Source organism: Cebus imitator, unplaced genomic scaffold, assembly GCF_001604975.1.
Source record: "Cebus imitator isolate Cc_AM_T3 unplaced genomic scaffold, Cebus_imitator-1.0 Scaffold537, whole genome shotgun sequence".
In the NCBI taxonomy this organism is placed as follows: Eukaryota; Metazoa; Chordata; class Mammalia; order Primates; family Cebidae; genus Cebus; species Cebus imitator.
Genome location: NW_016107852.1, coordinates 1,811,001 through 1,833,484, shown reverse-complemented (window position 1 = coordinate 1,833,484; position 22,484 = coordinate 1,811,001). Strand labels below are relative to the sequence as shown.

At 36.6% G+C, this 22,484-nt stretch overlaps 1 pseudogene; it reads right to left on the bottom strand.

The window, feature by feature from the left end:
• Positions 1-3,018: 3,018 nt before the first annotated feature.
• Positions 3,019-22,484, bottom strand: part of LOC108293449 — a 24,402-nt pseudogene continuing 4,936 nt past the window's right edge.

Genomic DNA, 22,484 nt, shown 5'->3' with positions numbered 1-22,484 from the left:
TAATGGTTTTATCAGGATATAACCACATCATAAGTTAAGGAGCAGTTGTATAGTAAAAAAGACCTGAACAAATGTGGAGACATACCACGTTGTTGAACTGAAAGACTCAACAATAGTAAATTCTCCTCAAATTAATATACAGAGTTAATATAATTTGTATAAAAAACCCCAGAAAAATTTTTTGTAGATAGACAAGATTATTATAAAATTCTACGGAGAGGCAAAGGAAGTAGAATAGGTAAAAAACAATTCTGAAAAAGAAAATGAGAGGAATCAGTCTCCCTGATATTGAGACCTATTATATAGCTATAGTGATCGAGAGTGTATAGTATTGGCAGAGGGATCAACATAGACCAATGCAACAGAAGAGATCCCAGTAAATAATGACTAACTGACTTTTTACAAAGGTACAAAAGCAATTCAATAGAGGAAACATAGCATTGTCAACAAATGGTGCTGAAGCAACTGGTCATTCATAAGCAAAAAGTAAATCACAACATAAGTCATTATCTTTTTTTGGTGGAGAGGTATGGAGTCTCACTCTGTTGCCCAGGCTGGAGTGCAGTCACGCAATCTCAGCTTACTACACCCTCTGCCTTCAGGGCTCAAGCGATTCTCCCACTTCAGCCTCCTGAGTAAATGAGACTACAGGAGCATGCCACCACTCCCAGCTAATTTTTGTTTGTTTGTAGAGAGGGAATTTTGCCATGTTGCCCAGGCTGATCTTGAACTCCTAGACTCAAGCAATTAGCTCACACTGGCCTCTCAAAGCACTGAGATTAAGGCACGGGCAACCACTCACGTTAAGTCTTATATCTTACACAAAAAATAAACCACTGACTTAAATGTAAGACATAAAACTAAAACTATAAAACTTTCAGAAAACAAAAAGAGAAAATCCTTGAAAATCTAGGGCTAGGCAACAAGTTCCTCAACTTGAAACTAAAAGAATAATTCATAAAAGAACAAATTAGTGTATTGTACTTCACTAAAATTGAAAACTTTTGCTATTAGGAAGACCTAATTAAGAAGAAGAAAAGGTAAGCTACAGGCTGGTAAAAAAATATCTGCCAACAACATATCTGATGAATGACTAATTTATAGAATATATAAAGAACACGCAAAACTCAACATTTTAAAAAAACCAATTAAAACGTGCAAAAGACATGAAGGGACATTTTACCAAAGAATATATACAGAAAGCAAATAAATAGATGCAAAGATGTTCAACATCATTAGTCATTAGGAAAATACAAATTAAAACCACAATGAGGTATCACTATACATGTCAGAATGGCTAAAATAAAAAATAGTGAAAACATGAAATAAAATGAGAAGAATGAATTCTAAATAATCATAGGTATAACAAATGTAAATTATACTCTTGGTTTGGGTGATAAGAAGAAAAAATAAAATCCAACAATGTGCTGTTTACAAGAACCACAGAGGATCAGAAAATTGGTTGATGTGAGGAAAAAGTCCACATATTTGGAATCAGAAGTGTTATTAGTAAAAACAGCTCAGTAATTATAACTTTATTTTTAATTTCTGCAATTTATTTTCAATTTTAATTTTGTTTGCAGTGTGGTTCATTCCACAAGACTACCCTTACTTCAGAGGCCAGTTATGAGTATTGATTACTCATATTTCTGTTTAACTTCAAATTGGGAGTCTCACATTTCCCTCCCCCACAGGTTTAACAATTTGTAGAACAGCTTACAAAACTCAGGAAAGCAGTTTACTCATGTTTACTGGTTTATTATAAAGGATACAAAGCAGGAGCAGCCAAATGGAAGAGATTCATAAAGTATGAGGAAGCAGGGGGACAGAGGTTCCATGACTTCTCAAGAGCATCCTCCCACAGCACCTTGATGTGTTCACCAACCCAAAAGTCTCCAAACTCCATTTTTTGGGATTTTATAGAAGTTTCGTTACTTAAACATGGTTAATTAAATCACTGGCTGTTGATAATTAATTCAACCTCCACCTTCATTTCCCTCCCAAAAGATTGGGGGGTAGGGCTTAAAGTTCCAGCAATTCAAACATGCCATGGGCTTTCTGGCAATCAATCCTCAACCTGAAGCTATCCAGGAGCCTCTAGCCACCAGTCATTTTATTCAAATACAAAAGATACTCTTATCACTCCTGAGATTCTAAGGGTTTTAGAAACTGTGTGCCAGGAACTGTGGACAAAGACCAAATCCTTTTTTTCTACCACAATTGCATATAAAATTTTGTATGCAACAAAACAGATAGATGACAGATAGATAGATAAATGATAGACAGATAATTGATAGATAATAGATAATAAAAGGCAAAACAAAATTTACTCAATTTGAACATTTGCATAACATATGACTTAGCATTCCATACCTAAGTGTATCTGCAAAAGCAACTCTTGCCCATGAACATTAGGAGATGTGCTCTGGAATGTTCATAGCAGCACTGTTTGTAGCAGCAAAAAACTTAACACCTTTTGGTAAGATATTCAAATGGTTAAATACTTTATAGCAGTAAAAAGTAATGAATTGCAGCTATTACAGTATGGATAAATCTGAGTAACAAATGCTAAATGATAAAAGCAAGTCTACATGAGTCTTTGAAGTTTAAAGACAGTTAATAATAAACAATACATTGTTTAAGTATACATATATACACACATATATGTATGTATGGGTGTGTATATGTGTGTGCATATGTGTGTGTATGTGTGTGTATGAACTATTTTTAAAAGCAAGGCAAACACAAAATTTAGGACAGCTATTATTTCCAAAGGCAGCCAGGGGAATGGGGTGAAGATAGTTCTTAGGTAGATGTAATTGTTATTGTTTTAGTTCTTGAGTCAGATGGTGAGTTAAAATTTAAAAGAAAAGATATGAAAGAAAGGAATGAAGAAAGGTAAACTAGCTAGATATAAAACAGAAGATATCAAGTATAGCAATTTTTTTAACAATGACTCTTTATAAACTTGTATGGGGTCTAAATTATCCCTTATAATATATATGTGGGTATTCATTCCACAGAGAATTAGGTGATCCACCTTCAGGTAACCTACTGGGAATTTCTCCAGAGCTTCTGGCTTCCCTTGAATGGCTGCCTCCAACTTGTTTTGTTTGAACTCCCAGCATCACAGCAATGGCAGCTCTCTTAGATTTCCCACACAACCACCACCTATATCATGGCCAGTAAATTGTCCATATCACCACCTTCTTCAAATACGGCTGCTGTGTCTTCATTTGGTTTTTCTTTAGGGGCCAGAAACTTTTTGGCTTCCTCAGCTATAACAGATCTTCCAGGGGCTTCCTCTTTGGTGATCAGAGTAATTCCATCCTGAACAACAATTTTGCAGAAATGATTTAACTGTTTAATTTCCACTTTCTTTCAAAGGGCTGTCAGGAAGTTGTTAACGCACTGATCTGAAAACTTAACAGCTTCTTCCTGGAAGGCTCTGATGCAGTCCATGCTCTTCGTAAAATATGGTGTTTCATTAGTATCCAAAAACTGTTTGATGTGATTTATGAGCTGGTCACTCACTTCCTCAAAGCTGGCATTCTTCTGTTTCACTAGAACATGGAGGTTTTCAGCAGGATTCACACTTCAGCAGAGGTGACACTGCCTTCAGCCAGGCTGGAAACGTGGAAGTGGGCTCCCCCTTCCTCAGTCTTTAATTTTTTAGTGGTGAGTCCATCTTCATGGTTGTCTTGGAAAATGTCCTGAGCAGTTACTTGATCCTTTTTCTTGGCTTCAATCAGAGGAAAAAGGATCTTTATTTTAAAGAAAGGAATCTGACATTTCACTGTCACTTCAGTGGGAGGATTCAGCATATTCCAAATATGCTGCTGAATTGGGGGTAGAGGCTCCCAGGGATGTAAAGCTCTGTGCAGCAGACACTGAAATAATTTCTGAAATAGAGGATTTGGGATTTGGGTGGTTGGAAACAAGTCTTCAAGGATGTCTGTCTTCTCATCTTTCTTTACTAAGCTCATGGAGTCAATCAAAGCATCAACAGCATTCAACTATGCCTCGGTGGGAGCATAGTTCTTACTGTTTTTCAGGGATAAAAACATGTATTGCTGCAAGTCTTCCATGAAAGGCAGCTGCACATACACTAAACACTCATGGTTATACTTGATATGAGGAAAAGCCACCCTGACTTGAGGATTAGTTCGTTTGTCATAAGCATAGCGAACTATGGCCACCACGTCTAACTCATCCAAAGCATGAATCAGGGAGGAAAGTACAACTGCTGCTGCCTCATCATCTCTTGCTGCAAAGACCTTTAGAACTTGATTTCCCATGAAGAATCTTCTCTGAACCTGAGAAGATTTACAAAATCCCAAAACAAAAGCACTTCCCTCCGATTTATATTTCATTTGTTCCTCATCCACTTTAGAGAAAGGTATATCACATCCATAGTGGAACCCTTAAATAATATCCTTTTTTAAAACGTTGGTTTCATCATCATCATTTAAGCAAGAAACTGTTTATTTTTGTATATCTTCTTTTTTTAGGGTTTTTGCATCCACAACTGTCCAAGTTCTTTTAATTCTCTCCTGTAGAATCGATTTATAGGCTGCAATCCTTATAGAAAAATTGGAGCCAATGATTAGTCGGTAGGGTCAGTGAATGGAATGCCTCTCAGTTTTCTTGAAGACACACAGTTTTCTCAGACTCTCACTGCAGGAATAAATTTCATCCAACCCACCTTCAACTTCTAAAGATATCATCACCATTCTCACTATCTCAAGACCTTTTTGCTGTTCAGCAATTCCTTTTAGTGGAAAGGAGGGCCCATGGCCACCCAAGTGAAAGCTTCCATCTCCTCTGTCCCCTCTTCCAATTTCCTTGCCAACTGAGAAAGGCAAGAATTGCAGGGAGATGTCACATTTCTTCAAGCTATGCATTATAATATCCAGCTGACTTTTGCTGAATTGGCTGCTGAAGTCAGTGAATATTTCAATATGCCTCTTTTCAAACTTCTTTCCTATAGTTTCATGTTGAATCACATCTATGCTCATGATTAGTGTATCCAGAAAGTCAGCCTGTTGAGAAACTGGTTCGATTTTGCTTTCAATGTCCTCCAGCAAATCAAACTTCGGTAGCATCAGATGTCTGTGCACTGTGATGTGCTGATACTGATCTTCACCAGAAAGGGGATTGTCAGTGCCATCAGTACCAAACAGGACTAAAGCAATCTCATTCTTATTCTCAGCAAACACCTGTCGCTGGACAAACATGGTTATTAACCTCTTTTTTTGTTAAAATTGGGGATTCTTCACCAGCAAAGGAGTTACTCATGGTAAGGCTCACATTCATACACAGCACAACAGCTGCTTTATTCCCCAGCTACACCACGTCGTTGGTCCTCAGGCGCTTTGGTCGGTGCTTCCAGGTGGGAACCTGCCAAGTCACCAGCAATTTTAATGATAGATAAAAAAGAACAAATAAGAAGTGAAACATCAAATGACAATGAATAGGGTACTATATGCTAATATTAGAAACAATGGACCAAGAAGACTTAATGGTCATGAACCAATATGCAGTGAACCATGCAGGTTTAAATATATTTGGAACAATAACTGATACATAGAACAATGGGGAGAAATAAAAATTAGTCATTCTACCGGGAGATTTGTGATTGTCAATTTGTTGGCTTAATGGTAATTTCTTTTTACAATAATGACTAGAGAATTCTAGAGAATTTTTTAATTAAGGTACAATTTTCATGCAAAAAAATCCACAGATTTTTTTAAGTCTTAATGGTTAGGTGGGCATTGACAGATGACTATATATCCACATGATCTCCATAATAGAAATATAAACTCTGTTGTCTCAGAAAGTTTCTTGTGTCTTTTTTCTGCCAATTCTCATTTCCTTCCCCTCCAGAGGCAAGCATTGCTCTGATTTCTTCTTTTTTGAAGATATTTTTTAAATTTATTTACTTTTGATTGACAAATAATAATTGTACACATTCATGGGGTACTGGATGATATTTTAATACATACATTTCTGCTATAACTACCTCTGAAAATCTACTTGGAGAGTTCTTAACTCACATTTTATCTTAGTCCATTCAGGCACTCTAACAAAAGTACTATAAACTGGGTGGCTTTTACAACATTTATTTCTCACAGTTCTGGATGCTAGGAAGTCCAAGATCAAGATAACTCAACAGATTTGGTGTCTGGTGAAGACTCATTCCTCACAGACTGCACTTTCTCACTTCGTATTCACATGCTAGAAGAGGCATGGCAGCTTTCTGTGGCCTTTTTTCTTAGGGTACTAATCTCACTCATGAGGACTCTACCCTCATGACTTAATAACTTCCCAAAAGCCTCACCTCTTAATACTATCACACTCAGGATTAGGTTTCAACATACAAATTTTAAGGGGATACAAACATTCAGATCACAGCACCATTCTCAGAAACTGATAGCCCAAGTACAGGAGGGGAAAAAAAACATAGAATATTTTAATCTCAAATTACTGAACATATAAACTCAAGCTAAGAAATCTGCAGAATGTTATCCTACACTCAGAATATATACACCAAAATTGCCTATAGCACAGACTATCTAGTAAACCCATACATAAACAAAAAATAAGCATTTAGAAATTCTAATATTATTATACGATCACACTGATTATACAAGGATAGTAATCAAAATACCTAATGTCTGAAACTAAAAAATATGTTACTAAGCATAGGTGTGCAAATTATGCAACCCACTCCAAACTGCATTTTAGGCCTTCTCAGAGCTGCCTCTTTCTTTTCATACATTTTAACGTTTCGTTCTGAAAAACTAGATGCTCTTCTAACTCTGGTATAAAGCCTTTGCAAGGTAAGGAGCAAATATTCCTACTTCCTGCTGAAGCTGCTAGAAGCAAAGAATATTCTGCATCACAAAACTAGCCTAACGTTAATCGAACAAAGATTTGTAAGACACTCAGACTTCAGAGACTGTTGTTATATCCTGGGGAAATAGTTTCTCATCTCTAAGAAGCTTATAATTCTGATTGGTTGTCTTATTATGTGTTGCCCTGGTGACAATATTTAAATTGGCACCTTAAAGATATAAATACTTTTGGACTTTCTTTGTTAAACCAGAAAGAGATCACTGGCACTTAACATGCCTAGCAAAGACAAGTAAGATGACTTTTAGATTTCTACTATTCACAGAGTCTGATTGAAAATCTTTTCTTATTTAAATAAATGAATAACACATGGGTTAAACAAAATATCATGTGGAAAATATCGGCTACTTAGAACTGAATAACAATGATATATACTATATATCAAAGCCTGTAAGATTTATCTAAATAGTACTTAGAGGGAAATTTAGATCTTTGAATATATTCAAGGATGATTTAAATCAAATTATTTCTCTTTCTCTCTCTTCCAATCTGTTTTCTTTCTTCCCTTCTCAAATAATTCAGCCCTTAATATATTAGATGACCCCAACAGAAGTAGGCATCCACATCATAGGAATGGGGAGACAGTGAGCCATGGTGGCCCAGAGCATAGAGTTGGAGTCTGAGAAGGGTAAGAAGGGCAACCATGCAGAGAAGGGGCCCAACTTAGCCAAGTGGGGTAAGCAAGTGGAGGTTTCCTCCATCCCCATGGAGGATGTCAAAGCCTGAGTGAGGAGAGTAGGTCTATGCAAACCTAACTCTTAACACTGAAGGAGTTGAGAGGCCAAAGAAATAGGTTGACAAATCCAGTTTCTCAGAAAAAAAATGTTTAATAGGGACTTATGAACAGAAGTGTGGTCTCAAGTGACCATCAAATGGTGAATTCCCCCATCTGCCCTCCAGAAAATATCCTTTATATAGCAAGCTTTCAGAATAAAGACATGCATGTGCAGCTGGCTATGCCTCAGACTTTCTTGTAAAACTTGTGACCGCTAAGGAGATTAGATAAGCATCTTATAAGGGGTTATCTACTGTTTAAAATTCTTGCTGCAGAATATGTTGACATACAGGGGTCAAACATCAGTCACCATGGCAGTTTCTATTCAATACAGTGTCATTCTTGCCATGCAACAGGCTGTTTTCCTACACTTCACCCCTTAACACTGCCCTTGCAATCTCACATACCTATCTCTTTCACAATAGTTTCCGCACCAAGAGGGAGAGTGCTTCATGTTGTATAGCTTTAGTAGTGGTGCATCGGCAGTGGAAAACAGATCAGGCTCAGCAGGACTCCAAACAAGGGAGATTCACATGCTTTGTAGAATCATCTCTAGTCTTTGGAATACCATGGTCCTGGTTTCCTTGGAAGAAGAAAAACAATGAGAGATACATAACATTAGTAATGTGGATAGTGGAAATAAAATGCACACAAGGATTACAATTAGAGAGAGAAATTATATGTCAGAATAGAAAGAAAGCTTTATTCCATTAGGGAGCCAACTGAAAACATCATGAAGAAAATTAAAACCCAGTTCTTCTATAGAGACTTGTAGCTAGGAAATAATACAAGATTTAATCCAAATTGTAGACAAATAATAAAAACTTAAAAATAATGCTCAGGGGTAGAATCTAATAAGCAGGTGTGCTATAGTTTTGTTCTGAAACATAATTTTCCTCTCTTCAGTCCCCCTTCTCTACCAAAAAGAAATAGCAAGTCCAATTTATTTGCAAAATAAGTTTAGACTTATTATACTTGACCTGATCATTTGCATAAAGTGCAGCAAGAAAGGCAATTGGCCATATAGGCTCCTTTAAATTTGCCTTTGCTGGAACTGTTTAATAAGGATTTTGAGATTAAACTTTTAAAAGCCTCAAGTCAAGCCAAAGATTTGCCATCCTGTAATGCCTGTATAAATTGTATGAATTCCTTTCTTCTCAAGGTCCCAAAATATCTTGAGTTTCAAGCGCCTGTCAGAAAGTTAACATTCTTTACTTACCACAAGGTCAGGAATCTTGTCAGTGAAGTATATAGACAAGGTATCAGGCCAGTCTTTCCAAGGGGCTTTTTATTGACTGTAAAATCAACCTCAATTCCTCAAAATAGTTTGGTCATATCTGAAAATTATTAGTGTTTCCAATGTGTCCTGTTATGAAAGAAAACATTCTATTGAGGTTATGCAAATAACTATATTGCTATAAAAATAATAATACTCTTGAATAGTTCACAAATTATGGAGAAATTTGGTACAGAGAAAGGTAAATGTTTCCGTTTTGCTCACAAAAGTATAATTTACCCAATTGCTGTAAGCATTTTTTTAAGTAAGCAAATTTTCTTTTCTTGTTATTGTTTTTTGTTTATTTGTTTTGTTTTATTTTGTTTTGAGATGGGGTTTCACTTTTGTTGCCCAGTCTGGAGTGCAATGGCTAATCTTGGCTCACAGCAGCCTCTACCTCCTGGGTTCAAGCAATTCTCCTGCCTTAGTCTCCTGAGTAGCTAGGATTACAGGTGCATGCCACCACTCCCAGCTAATTTTCGTATTTTTTGTAGTGACGGGTTTTTGCCATGTTGCCCAGGCTGGCCTCCAACTTCTAAGTTTAGGCAATCCACCTACCTCAGCCTCCCAAAGTGCTGGGATTACAGGTGTTAGCCACCACGCCCAGCCATAAAGTTTTCTTGACTCTGGAAAACAATATATAAAAAGAATCAACAATGTTTCAAACAAAGAGTCATTTTTTAAAAATCATTTTAGGCCAGGCATGGTGACTCACACCTGCAAGCCCAGCACTTTGGAAGGCCAAGGCAGGCAGATCACAAGGTCAGGAGATCAAGACCATCCTGGCCAATATGGTGAAACCCGGTCTCTACTAAAAATACAAAAATTAGCCAGGCATAGTGGCACGCGCCTGTAGTCCCAGCTACTCGGGAGGCTGAGGCGGAAGAATAGCTTGAACCCAGGAGGCAGAGGTTGCAGCGAGCAACTGGTTGTACCACTGCACTCCAGCCTGGTGACAGAACAAGACTCCATCTAAAAAAAAAAAAAATCATTTTAGTCTTTCATCACTTCGGTCCCACATAATTCTTGTTCTGCTTGATGCTGAGTTAGCAATGTCTTGAAAACATCAATTTTTTATTAGAATTCTGGAAGTTTTTACTTAGTCCAATGGTATGATCTCTGATATCCCCAAAACCTGTATTCATGATCAGTTGTCAGAGTCCTTTCCATTAATCTTTTTGAAGACCAAACACTTTAGAATTTGCAAAATGCTTTTAGAAAAAAGCATCAGAATAAAACAATTTACTGCATATACCAAGACATATAAGATTTTAGTACTTTCATAATTTTAGAATCTATATTAATAACATAGTCTTACAAATATAACTCAAGGAAGTTAAATATTATTTCATATTTGACCATAAAATTTTAACATACCAAAGAAGCCAAATATGTCTCTTTTGGCCTTTCAGGGGCCGTGTTTGTATGTCCAAGTTAGTTTGGGTTAAAAAATTTAATTTTAGAATTTGAAATTTGATTTGAGGAAGTATCTCAAATATCAAGGGATTAAAACAATTAAAATAGGATCACAGGTCACTATAAAAATAATAGGCATTCATTTAGCCAAAGTGATAATTCAAATATTTCAAAAAGCAAAAACCTTTACTCTTCAATAGAGAAGAGACTCCATTTTTCACACAATCAAAGGACTTAGTAAAAACCTCATGACATTATCTCTCCCTCTCTCCCACTCCTTTATAAAATTGCATTTTAATCAAAAGGTGAATAAAAAGCTTTTACTATCTCTTATTAAAACTACATGAAATTCTTACTCAAAGAAGAAAACCAAATTTTACTTTTATATTTATAAATTATCATACTAATAAAACCTTATAAATAGATCTATCTAATTTCAATCAATTTTGACCACACAAGATAAGATTTATATAAACCTTTTATAACTTACTACAATCTTTTCTATGTTTTTTCTCTCTGTAACTTTTTAGGTTCATTTAGTCTTATCAATATCATTTTCCTTCATTTTGAAACAATCTTTAATAATCTCTGAATTAGGCAAAATTACTTTTTCTTCAGCGAAAACTACATCTTCCTGTCTTTCTTATAAACTTATTCACCAAAAACATATCCTTTCTTTATGCACTCTGTATATACAATTGTATCTCTTATATCTACTAATTTTATTACATATATTAACTGCACTTTTAACTCCTAGTATCTCTAATTTCCAATGAAAAACCTAGAAAGTAAGTAATTATGAACTGTTTTCTGTCAGTATTTGTAGATTAAAACTATTTCATAAAGTTTTGGAAAGATGTTTCCTCAATATGTTTATTTATTAACAGATCTAAATATATTTAGCTTGTATATAGCATATAAAGATAAGATGATAAAGTATTTTAATTTAAATTTATATTTAATACTTTATGTTTCAGTATCTTTAAGTTCCCTAGAGGTGACTCAGACATTATTTTAAAGAAGTTTACTTAGATTTGCCTTTTTTTTAATTTCTATTTATTTATAAGGTACAAGTGCAATTGTGTTACATTGCAGAGATTGTACAGTGGTCACTCAGTCTGGGTTTTTAGGGTAACCATCCCCTAAATAATGTACATTGTACCCATTAAGAAATTTCTCATCATCCACCTCACTCTCACCCACCTCCTCACCCTTCCAAGTCTCTGTTGTCTATTTTTCCCTTCTCTGCAATCATGTACACACATTTGTTAGCTTCCACTTGTGAGTGACAACATGTGCTATTTGTCTTTCTGTTTCTGGATTGACCACTTAAGATAAAAACCCTCAGTTCTATCCACCTCATTGCAAAAGAAATGATTTCTGGACCTAGGGAGGGAAATAACACACACTCGGGCCTGTCACGGGGGTGGGAGGAGGGACAGCATCAGGATAAATAACTAGTGCCTGTGGGGCTTAATACCTAGGTGATGGGTTGATAGGTGCAGCAAACCACCATGGCATACATTTACCTATGTAACAAACCTGCACGTCTTGCCATCCTGTATCCCAGAACTTAAAATAAAATAGAATTAATAAAGCAATAAATAAAAACTAAAAATAAAGAAATTATTTCATTCTTTCTTGTGGCTAGATAGTATTCCATTTTGTATATATACCACTTTTTCTTTGTTGAATCATTCATTGATGGACACTTAGTTGAGTCCATATATTTGCAATTGCAAGTAGTGCTGCAATAAACATATGAGTACAAGTATCTTTTTGATATATTGCTTTCTTTTCCTTCAGGTAGATATCTAGTAGTGGGACTGTGGGATCAAATGCTGCTTCGGTTTCTAATTCTTTGAAAAATCTTTATACCGTTTTCCATAAAAATTGTAGTAATTTACATTCCCACAAATGGTATGAGTTCCCTTTTCTGTGTATCCTCACAAATATCTGTTATTTTTTCACTTTTTAATAATAGCCATTCTTACTACAGTAAGATGATATCTCTTGCAGTTTTAATTTGCATTTCTCTGATGATTAGTGATGTCCAGCATTTTTTTATGTACTTGGTGGCCATTTATATGTCTTCTTTTGAAAAATGACTACTCATGTCCTTTGCCCTCTTTTTAATGGAGTTTTCGGGGATTTTTAGGTTGAGTTGTTTGAGTACCTTGCACATTCTGGATATTAGTCATATTTCAGATGAATAGTTTGCAAATATTTTCTCCCATTCTGCAGGTTGTCTGTTCACACTGTTGATTATTTCCTTGCTATGCAGAACCTTGTTAGTTTAATTAAGTTCCATTTTTCTACTTTTGTTTTTGTTGCCTGCACTTTTAAGGTCTTAGTAATGATTTACTTGTCTAGACCAACGTTCAGAAGCATTTTTCTCAGGTTTTCTTCTAGTATCTTACAGTTTGGGTTCCCATATTTCCATCTTTAATCCATATAGAGTTCATTTTTTTATATGGTGAGAGATAGGGGTCCAGTATCATTCTTCTGTCTATGGGAATTCAATTTTCCCAGCACCATTTATTGAAAAATATGTCCTTTCATCAATGTATGTTTTGTTGGCTTTGTCAAAGATCAGTTGGCTGTAAATACATGGCTTTATTTCTAGGTTCTCTATTTTGTTCCAACAACCTATATGTCCATTTCTATTCCAGTACCACTGGTTTGGGTTACCATAGCCTTGTAATATAAATTGAAGTCAGGTAATGTGATGTCTCCAGCTTTGTTCTTTTTGCTTAGGATTGCTATGGTTATTCTGGCTCTTTTTTAATTTTTAATTTTTGTGGTTACTTAGTAAGAATATATATCTATGGGGTAACATGAGATATTTTGATACAGGCATACAGTAAGTAATAACTATATCAGCATAAATACAGTATCCATCACCCTAAGCATTTATCCTTTCTTTGAGTTATAAACAATCTGATTATACTTTTATTTTTAAATGTACAATAAATTATTATTGACTGTAGTCACCTGTTATGCTATCAAATGCTAGATCTTATTCATTCTCTCTAAGCATATTTTTGTATCCATTAACCACCACACTTCCCCTCTTCCGCATTCCTCTCAGTATCTGGTAACCGTCATTCTACTCTCTATCTCCAAAAGTTCAATTGTTTTCATTTTTATCTCCCACAAGTAAGTGAAAACATGTGAAGTTTGTCTTTCTGTTCCTGGCTTATTTCACATGCTTTTGCTAATGACAGGATCTCATTCTTTTTATGACTGAATAGTATTCCATTGTGTATAAGTACCAAATTTTTATCCATTCATCTGTTAATGGACAGACACATAGGTTGCTTCCAAATCATGGGTATTGTGAACAGTACGGTAATAAATATAGAAGTGCAAATATCTCTTTGATATACTGATTTTCTCTCTTTTGATATATACCTAGTAGTGAGATCACTGGATCATATGGTAGCTCTGTTTTTAGCTTTTTGAAGAGCCTGTAACCTGATCTCCATAGTGGTTGTACTAATTTACATTCCCAATAGTGTACAAGGGCTCCCTTTTTCCACATCCTCAATGGATTTGTTTGTTTTTTGTTTGTTTGTTTGTTTTGTTCCACATGAAAGTATTTTATTTTATCTAATTCTGTGAAAAATAATGTTGGTATTTTCATAGGAATTTCATTCAATCTATGGTTGCTATGGGCAGTATAGTCATTTTGATAATATTAATTCTTCTGATCCATGAGCATGGGATGTCTTTCCATAGGTTTGTGCCATCTTCAATTTCTTTCATCTGTGTTTTGAAGTTTTCTCTAAAGTTTAGAGAACTTTCACATTCTTGGTTAAATTTACTCCTAGGTATTTTATTTTTTGTGTAGCTACTAGAAATGAAATTGCCTTTTTTATTTAGTGCTCAGCTGAAGCTGGTGTATAGAAATGCTATTGAATTTTGAATGTTGATTTTGTATCCCATCACTTTACTAAATTCATATTATTAAATATAAGAGCTTTTTGGTGGAGTCTTTTGGTTTTTCTAACTATAAAATTATATCATCAGCAAACAGGGATAATTTGACTTATTTTCAAATTCAGATGCCTTTTATTTCTTTCTCTTGCCTGATTGTTCTGGCTAGGACTTTCAGTAATATGTTGAATAGGAATGATGAAAGTGAGCATTCTTGCCTTGTTCCAGAGGAAAGGCTTTCAACTTTTCCTCACTCATTATGATATTGGTTGTTGGTTTGTCGTATATGGCCCTTACTATTTTGAGGTACATTCTTCTATGCCTAGTTTGTTGAAGATTTTTATCATGAAGGAGTGCTAAATTTTACCAAATGTTTTTCTGCACCTACTAAGATGATTACATGGTTTTTGACTTCCATTCTCTTGATATAATGTATTTGTTGATTTGTGTATGTGAAACCATCCTTGCATTCCTGAGATAAATTCCATTTAATCATGATGTATTATCTTTTTGGTATGTTGTTGAATTTGGTTTGCTAGTATTTTGTTGAGTATTTTTGCATCTATGTTCATCAGGGATATTGGTCACTAGTTTTCTTTTTTGTTGGGTGTTTGTCTGGTTTCAGTATCAGGGTGATTCTGACCTTGTATAATGATTTAGGGACAATTTCCTCCTCCTCAATTTTTGGGAATAGTTTCAAGAGGGTTGGTAATTGTTCTTTGTACATCTGGTAAAATTTGGCTGTGAATCCATCTGGTTCTGGGCTTTTCTTTGTTGAAAGATTTTTTTATTACTGATTCGATCTTGCTACTCATTATTGATTTGCTCAAGTTTTCCATTTCTTTCTGGTTCAATCATAGAAGGTTGTATGTTTCCAGGAATTTATCCATTTCCTCCAAGTTTTTAGCTTGTGAATGCAAAAATGTTCATAACAGTCTCTGGTTATCTATCTTTTTTTAATTTCTGTGGTTTCAGTTCTAATGTCTCCATTTTCATTTCTTATTTTATTTGGGTCTTCACTCCTTTTGTTGCTTAGTCTAGCTATCAGTTTATCAATTTTTTTAACTTTCTGAAGAACCAACTTTTGATGTTGTTGATCCTTTGTATCAATTTTTTTGGTTACTATTTCATTTAGTTCTGCTTTCATCTTTATTATTTCTTTTCTTCTGATAAGGTTGAATTTGGTTTATTCTTGCTTTTCTAATTCCTTGAAGTATGTCATTAGATTGTTAACTTGTAATCTTGTTATGTTTTTGATGTAGGCATTTAATGATATGAACTTCCCTTTTAGCACTGCTTTTGCTTTATTCCACAGGTTTTTGTGTGTTGTGCTTCCATTTTCACTTGTTTCAAAAAAAACTTTAGCTGCTACTTTAATGTCTTTATTTGTCCAACAGTTATTCAGAAGCATATTGTTTAATTTCCATGTATTCATATATTAATTGTTCTGAAGTTACTCTTCATATTGATTTCTAGTTTTATTCTCCTGTGGTCTAATATAATTCTGATTTTTTTTAATTTGTTGATAATTGTTTTGCATCCAAGCACTGTGCATTTGTGTTGGCAGTAGTTAAAATGGGCTGTGTGCGCTGGTCTCTAGACCAGTAGGAGCACTTGCAGGTAGGAGCTAGCTGAGGTAGTAGCAATAGGATGTTTATGCCTAACCCTCTGTCCTCTGGGAGAAGTGCTTCTGTGTCCTAGGTGGTGCATTGAGTTTGGGAATACCCTCCCCCCAACCCCCGCCCCCATACACACACACTCAGGACTCTGTATTCTGTACTCTTTCTCAGAAACAGCAAGGGAGGTTGAAAAGCCAGGTGGTGCCAGATCAGTCAAGTTTATGCCCCAATGAAAAGTTTATGCCCCAGCCATGATAGGAGGGGTAGACTGGGTGATATTAAGGCAGGTGGAAAAGTGCTTGTGTGAGGGACAACACTGCTGTGCTAAGGTCTTGCCACAGGGACTTCAGTCCCAGTAGCCACAGCCTTGACCAGCAGGTGAGGATTTTGCACCTCTCCCACAACCCAGTCTTTGAAGGGCTCCCTCCTTTCATCCCAGGTATCACAGGTAACCCAGCTGTTCAGTCAGAATTTTCAGTCTACGCCTAGCCCATGACCTAGCTCTTAACTGTAGGAACTTTTGTTCAGCTGAAGACCAAGCCTCTGCAGCAACTCTCATCCTGCTCAGGTCCTGAGAAAAAGTGCCCACTTCCATCACTGGTAGATGCAGCCTACACCATGCTTACCTCCCCGTCCTGGTTGAACTGGAGGACTGGAAGGTAAGCATAATGTAGGCTGCATCTACCAGTGATGGAAGTGGTCATCCACTTCCCACTGCTCATGGCCCTGTTCCACAAGCAGCAGCCCAAGTTTCCCCAATGCCTGGGATAGGCACCAATGATTTTGAGGACCACACACAGTCTATTAAAAGCTAGGATTGAGAATGACATCTTGCCACAGCTGCTTAGGGCTCAGGAAGGATGCGAAACTAAGAGGGTATTCCCTCCCTTCCTTCTCACAGTCTCCTGGTCATTCCCTAAGTTAGATTCAGGGAATGGAAGGATCAAGCTGCTCTCCCATGGCCAAGATCATCTGATTCTCCAGTGGAGAAGTGGATCACAAAAAGACATTCACACCTTCTTCCATATCGAAGAGTCATGTCCACAGTGCACACTTCCTAGCCATGCACACTGCCTGTTTTTCTTCTCATTAGAAAGGAGAAATCTAGAAATTCTGGTGTTTCTTTTTCCTTTTCTGTTGAACTGTTGTGTTCCTTCTTAGATAATATATTCAAGGATGACTTTCTACATACTATTTTGGTTCTTCTAAGTAGATAAGATATGCTTGAGAAACTTCTATTTAGCCATTTTGGAAACAAACAACTAAGATATTTTATTATTATCTATTACTTAAAGTAACATAACAAGACTTTTAATTTCAAATTACTGAAAATAATTTTGAAACTATGATGTATCCTCCCTGATGTCTTCCCCAGTTGTCCTCAGTTCAAAGTACACATATGGCCCCCAAGAACAGATATGAAGGACAGGACCCATTTGGATTCAGAACTTAAACACATAGTGTAGAGCTCAGGAGAGATATGGAGCTGTGAAGATAATGTCTAACCCTCCCAACATAGCCAGAACGCACAGCTGGACCAGGGAGAATTTTGCATATGTTCCCAGGCCTCACCATGACCATTTGTTTGGAGCTCAGCATCTAATAACTCTAAAACGTAAGTTACAAGTCAAGTATCAAAAATATCACAGAAGCAACGATTTTATGACCTTAAAACATCTAGCAAAGATAGCCTAAACGTGTATAACAGGTAGATCTAGGTGAAAATATCTGAATTCTATTTAATACTTACAATTCTGAAGATATTTCTATTTTACTTTACTAACAATTTAAAAACTAGTTTTATTTATCAAAGATTACTAGAACTTGGAAAATATTTAGACTTCTTAATTTATGAGTGCTGATTTATTTATGTCAATTTTGTATCACATAGACAATATATAAACAGACATGTACACAAGTGTGCATAAAAACAGAGACAAAGATTTTGTAGCTTTGATTTTTAAAGTTTAGCCATAAAGACAAGTAAAACTCAGTAGTTTAAAATGACATTTGGATTCAAACTTTGTAAATAGAACAAGTTAAAGTTTATCTGTCCCACATGACCAAAGCCCTTACCAAATTTTAGAGAAAACAGGGCAACAAATTTGCATCTCAAAGCTGAGTGAGAATTTAATCTTTTTAAAGGAGTTTAGATGTGTTAAAGAAAAAGTAAAAATGAATGCCAAGGTAACAAGATTAAAGACATTTATGACAGGATTTTAGATGGAAACAAATTTCATTTACATAAGTAGCTTCTAATTTAGTCACCGTTTTTCAACTGGACCACTGAGCTCAGGGTAGAGGCCATTAACAAACAAGACCAAAGATGTCTGAATAGGAACAGCTCCAGTCTGCAGCTCCCAGCAAGACCAATGCAGAAGACAGCTGATTTCTGCATTTCCAACTGAGGTACCTGGTTCATCTCATTGGGACTGGTTAGACAATGGGTGTACCCCATAAAGGGTGAGCAGAAGCAGGGTGGTATGTTGCCTCACCCAGAAAGTGCAAGGGTCTGGGGAACTCCCTCCCCTAGCCAAGGGAAACCCTGAGGGACTGTGCCATGAGGAACTGTACTATCCGGCCCAGATACTATGCTTTCCCATGGTTTTTTTGCAACCCAAGAGATTCCCTCATGTGCCTATACCACCAGGGACCTGGGTTTCAAGCAGAAAACTGGGTGGCTATTTGGGCAGACACCGAGCTAGCTGCAGGAGTTTTTTTCATACCCCAGTGACACCTGGAACCCCAGCAAGACAGAACTGTTTAGTTCCCTGGAAAGGGGACTGAAGCCAGGGAGCCAAGTAGTCTCACTCAGTGGGTTCCACTCCCACAGAACCCAGCAAGCTAAGAACCATGGGCTTGAAATTGTTGCTGCTAGCACAGCAGTCTGAAGTTAACCTGAGATGATTGTGCTTGGTAGGGGGAGCGGCATCTGCCATTACTGAGGCTTGAGTAGGCAGTTTTCCCCACGCAGTGTTAACTCTGACTGTGCGGAACTCACCGCAGTGCAGCAAAGCTCTTGGGGCCAGACTGCCTCTCTAGATACCTCCTCTCTGGGCAGGGCATTTCTGAAAGAAAGGCAGCAGCCCCAGTCAAGGGCTTATAGATAAAACTCTCATCTCCCTGGGACATAGCACCTGGGGGAAGGGGTGGCTGTGGGCGCAGCTTCAGCAGATTTAAACATTCCTGCCTGCTGGCTCCGAAGACAGCAGTGGATCTCCCAGGACACCACTCCAGTTCTGCTAAGTAACAGACTGCCTCCTCAAGTTGGTCCCTGACCCCCTTACCTCCTGACTGGGAGACACCTCCCAGCAGAAGTTGACAGACACCTCATACAGGAGAGCTCTGACTGGCAGCAGGCGGCCTTCCAGAGGAAAGAACAGGCAGCAATCTTTGCTGTTCTGCAGCCTCTGCTCATGATACCCAGGCAAACAAGGTCTGGAGTGGACCTCCAGCAAACTCCAGCAGATTGAAGAAGAGGGGCCTGACATTTAGAAGGAAAACTAACAGAAAGCAGTAACATCAACATCAACAAAAAGGGCACCCACAGAAAAGCCCCATCCAAAGGCCATCAGCATCAAAGATCAAAGGTAGATAAATCCACAAAGAAGAGGAAAAAACAGTGCAAAAATGCTGAAAATTCTAAAAACCAGAGCGCCTCTTCTCCTCCAAATGATCGCAACTCCTCTCCAGCAAGTGCACAAAACTGGATGGAGAATGAGTTTGACAAATGGACAGAAGTAGGCTTCAGAAGATGAGTAATAAAAAACTCCTCTGAGCTAAAGGAGCATGTTCTAACCCAATGCAAAGAATGTAAGGACCCTGATAATATGTTACAGGAACTTCTAACTACAATAACTAGTTTAAAGAAGAGCATAAATGACCTAATGGAGCTGAAAAACACAGCATGAGAACTTTGTGAGGCATACGCAAGTATCAATAGCTAAATCAATCAAGCAGAAGAAAGGATATCAGGAATTGAGGATCAAAATAATGAAATAAAGTATGAAGATAAGATTAGAGAAAAAAGAAAACTAAATTCCAAATAATGATAGAAAGGAAACGAAACTTGACTATACCCATAATGTTAAATTGGAAGTTATATCAGTGCAAAATCATGGTTTTCAACTTGTAAGTAAAAAATAAATAGAGGCAGGGTCGGGGAGAGAGAAAGAAATATTCCCTAACACTATCCACTAACTGGGACAGGAAGCAGTGTCACCCCAAAATAAATAGGCATACATAACACTCAGATAATATCATTCTCCATTACAAGAACCAGGACTTCTTGGAGAAATGGCTGATTCCAAACTGAAACAAGTAAATACAAAGATGACCCTAGAATGTATTGTTGTGCCAGAAAGCAAGGATACGCTCAAACAACAATGGGTCATGTTAAAAGAATACGTATGCTATCTAGAGGGTCTATACTGACCAACTGGCTGTATTTTGACCATCAAAATAAATAATTATAGAGACAAATTACAGCTCATTGAATAAAATAGGCAACATAAGTCCATACTAATACAAGGCAAATAAAGAAATACATTGAAAGTTTGATGAGAAATGAATGGTTTACATATTTCAAAGTATCTCCCATAAAATACTTACCGAATACAACAGGAAAAAAAAACACCTCACAGTGGAGAATACTGCCAGATACCATGTAAGTCAAGAAATCAATGTTTACATCATTAGTAACGGGACAAATATCATGCATGTATCACCTGGTAGGACACAGTAAGAACACAGACCACTCTTGTGTTACTACTGCCTAAGATGCATTACCTGGATCTAATGGGAAGAAACATCAGACAAATCTAAATGTAAAGGTGTTCTACAAAGAGACTAGCCTGTAATCTTTAAAAGTACAAAGCATGGGAAAGGCAAGGAAAAACTAAGAAACTCTTCTAGACTGAAAAGACATGATAATCCAATGCAGCACATGATTGTGAACTGGAGCTTTTTGTTATGAAGGACATTATTGGGACAATTTAGAAAACTTAAATGAAGTCTTTAGATTGAATTGTAGTAATATATCAATGTTATTTTCATGAATTAGATGGCTGTATTGTGGTTATGTAGGAGAATACGCTTGTTTATTAGAAATACACAATATATAATACTTCTTCTTTCCCTGGATCCTTGTCAGCAACAGGTGTTATTGACTTTAATTCTTTTCCAGTCACTGTTACTTTCATTTGCATCTCTTGATTGCTAGTTGGTTCAACCATCTTTCATATGATCACTGTCATTTGGGAAATAAATTTACACACACACATACATATACAACACAATTTCTGGGACTTCAGTCCTGCTTGAGTATAGATTTTTTTTCCAAAATTTTCTTGCAGAACTTTCATTACGGTTTGTTTTCTTTATTTACATTATTAAACAATCTTGAAATTATATTTATATATGGTACAAGGGTGAAATTTTATTTTCTTATAGATTGTCTTCTAGATTTAGTGTTTATTAAATAACCCTACCTTCTCCAAACATGTTGTTTTGTTTTGGTTTATGGGGAGTTTTTTGAGACAAAATCTCACTCTATCACCCAGTCTGGAGTGCAGTGGCACAATCATGGCTCACTGTAGCCTCAGTATCCCTAGTAGCTGGGACTACAGGCATGCACCACCACACACAGATAATTTCTTTATTTCTTGTAGAGACAGGGTTTTGCCATGTTGCCCAGGTTAGTCTCAAACTCCTGGGCTCAAGCAATCCATCTGCCTCAGCCTCCCAAAGTGCTGAGATTACAGGCATGAGCCATCATGCCCCGACTCAACATATTAAAGTACCAGTTTCTTGCCTCTTGAACTCTATTGCATGCTAAGACATATTTCTGTATTTTCTATTTTGATCTATTTATCTATTTATCTATTACTAGGCCATTGCCATATCGAATTGATTTGACTGGCTTTATCTAATATGTTCTAGTATCTGACAAGAAAGTCTCTCCTTTGCTAGTCTACGTATTCAGATTTTTCTTGGCTATTATTAGGCATCTATTCTCCTAAACTTTAAGATAATTTTACCCAGTCCCAAAGAGACTTTTTATTTATTTATTTTTTATTTTTGCATCATTTAATGTTAATTTGTTAATTTTGACAGCTGTAGTTTATATTTTGGGGCATTACATAGCGCGCACTATCATAAGGGCTTTGTCATTATTCAAGATGCAGATAGGAACGCAGTAGTATCTCAAATAACCTCTAGCTTCTTCAGACAGCATTGGCTGCTGTTCTGTCTTACTAGTTGCTAGAAATAGTGATGTTTGGCAAGTCACAATATCTCATCTTTCAAAATAAGAGCTTGAACTGGAATCAGGTTTTTTTGTTTGTTTGTTTTTTGTTTTTTTTTCCCCATTTATTTATTTTATTGCATTTTAGGTTTTGGGGTACATGTGAAGAACATGCAAAATTGTTGCATAGGAACACATGTGGCAGTGTGATTTGCTGCCTTCCTCCCCATCACCTACATCTGGCATTTCTCCCCTTGCTATCTCTCCCCAGCTTCCCACCCCCCACCATCCCTCCCCTAT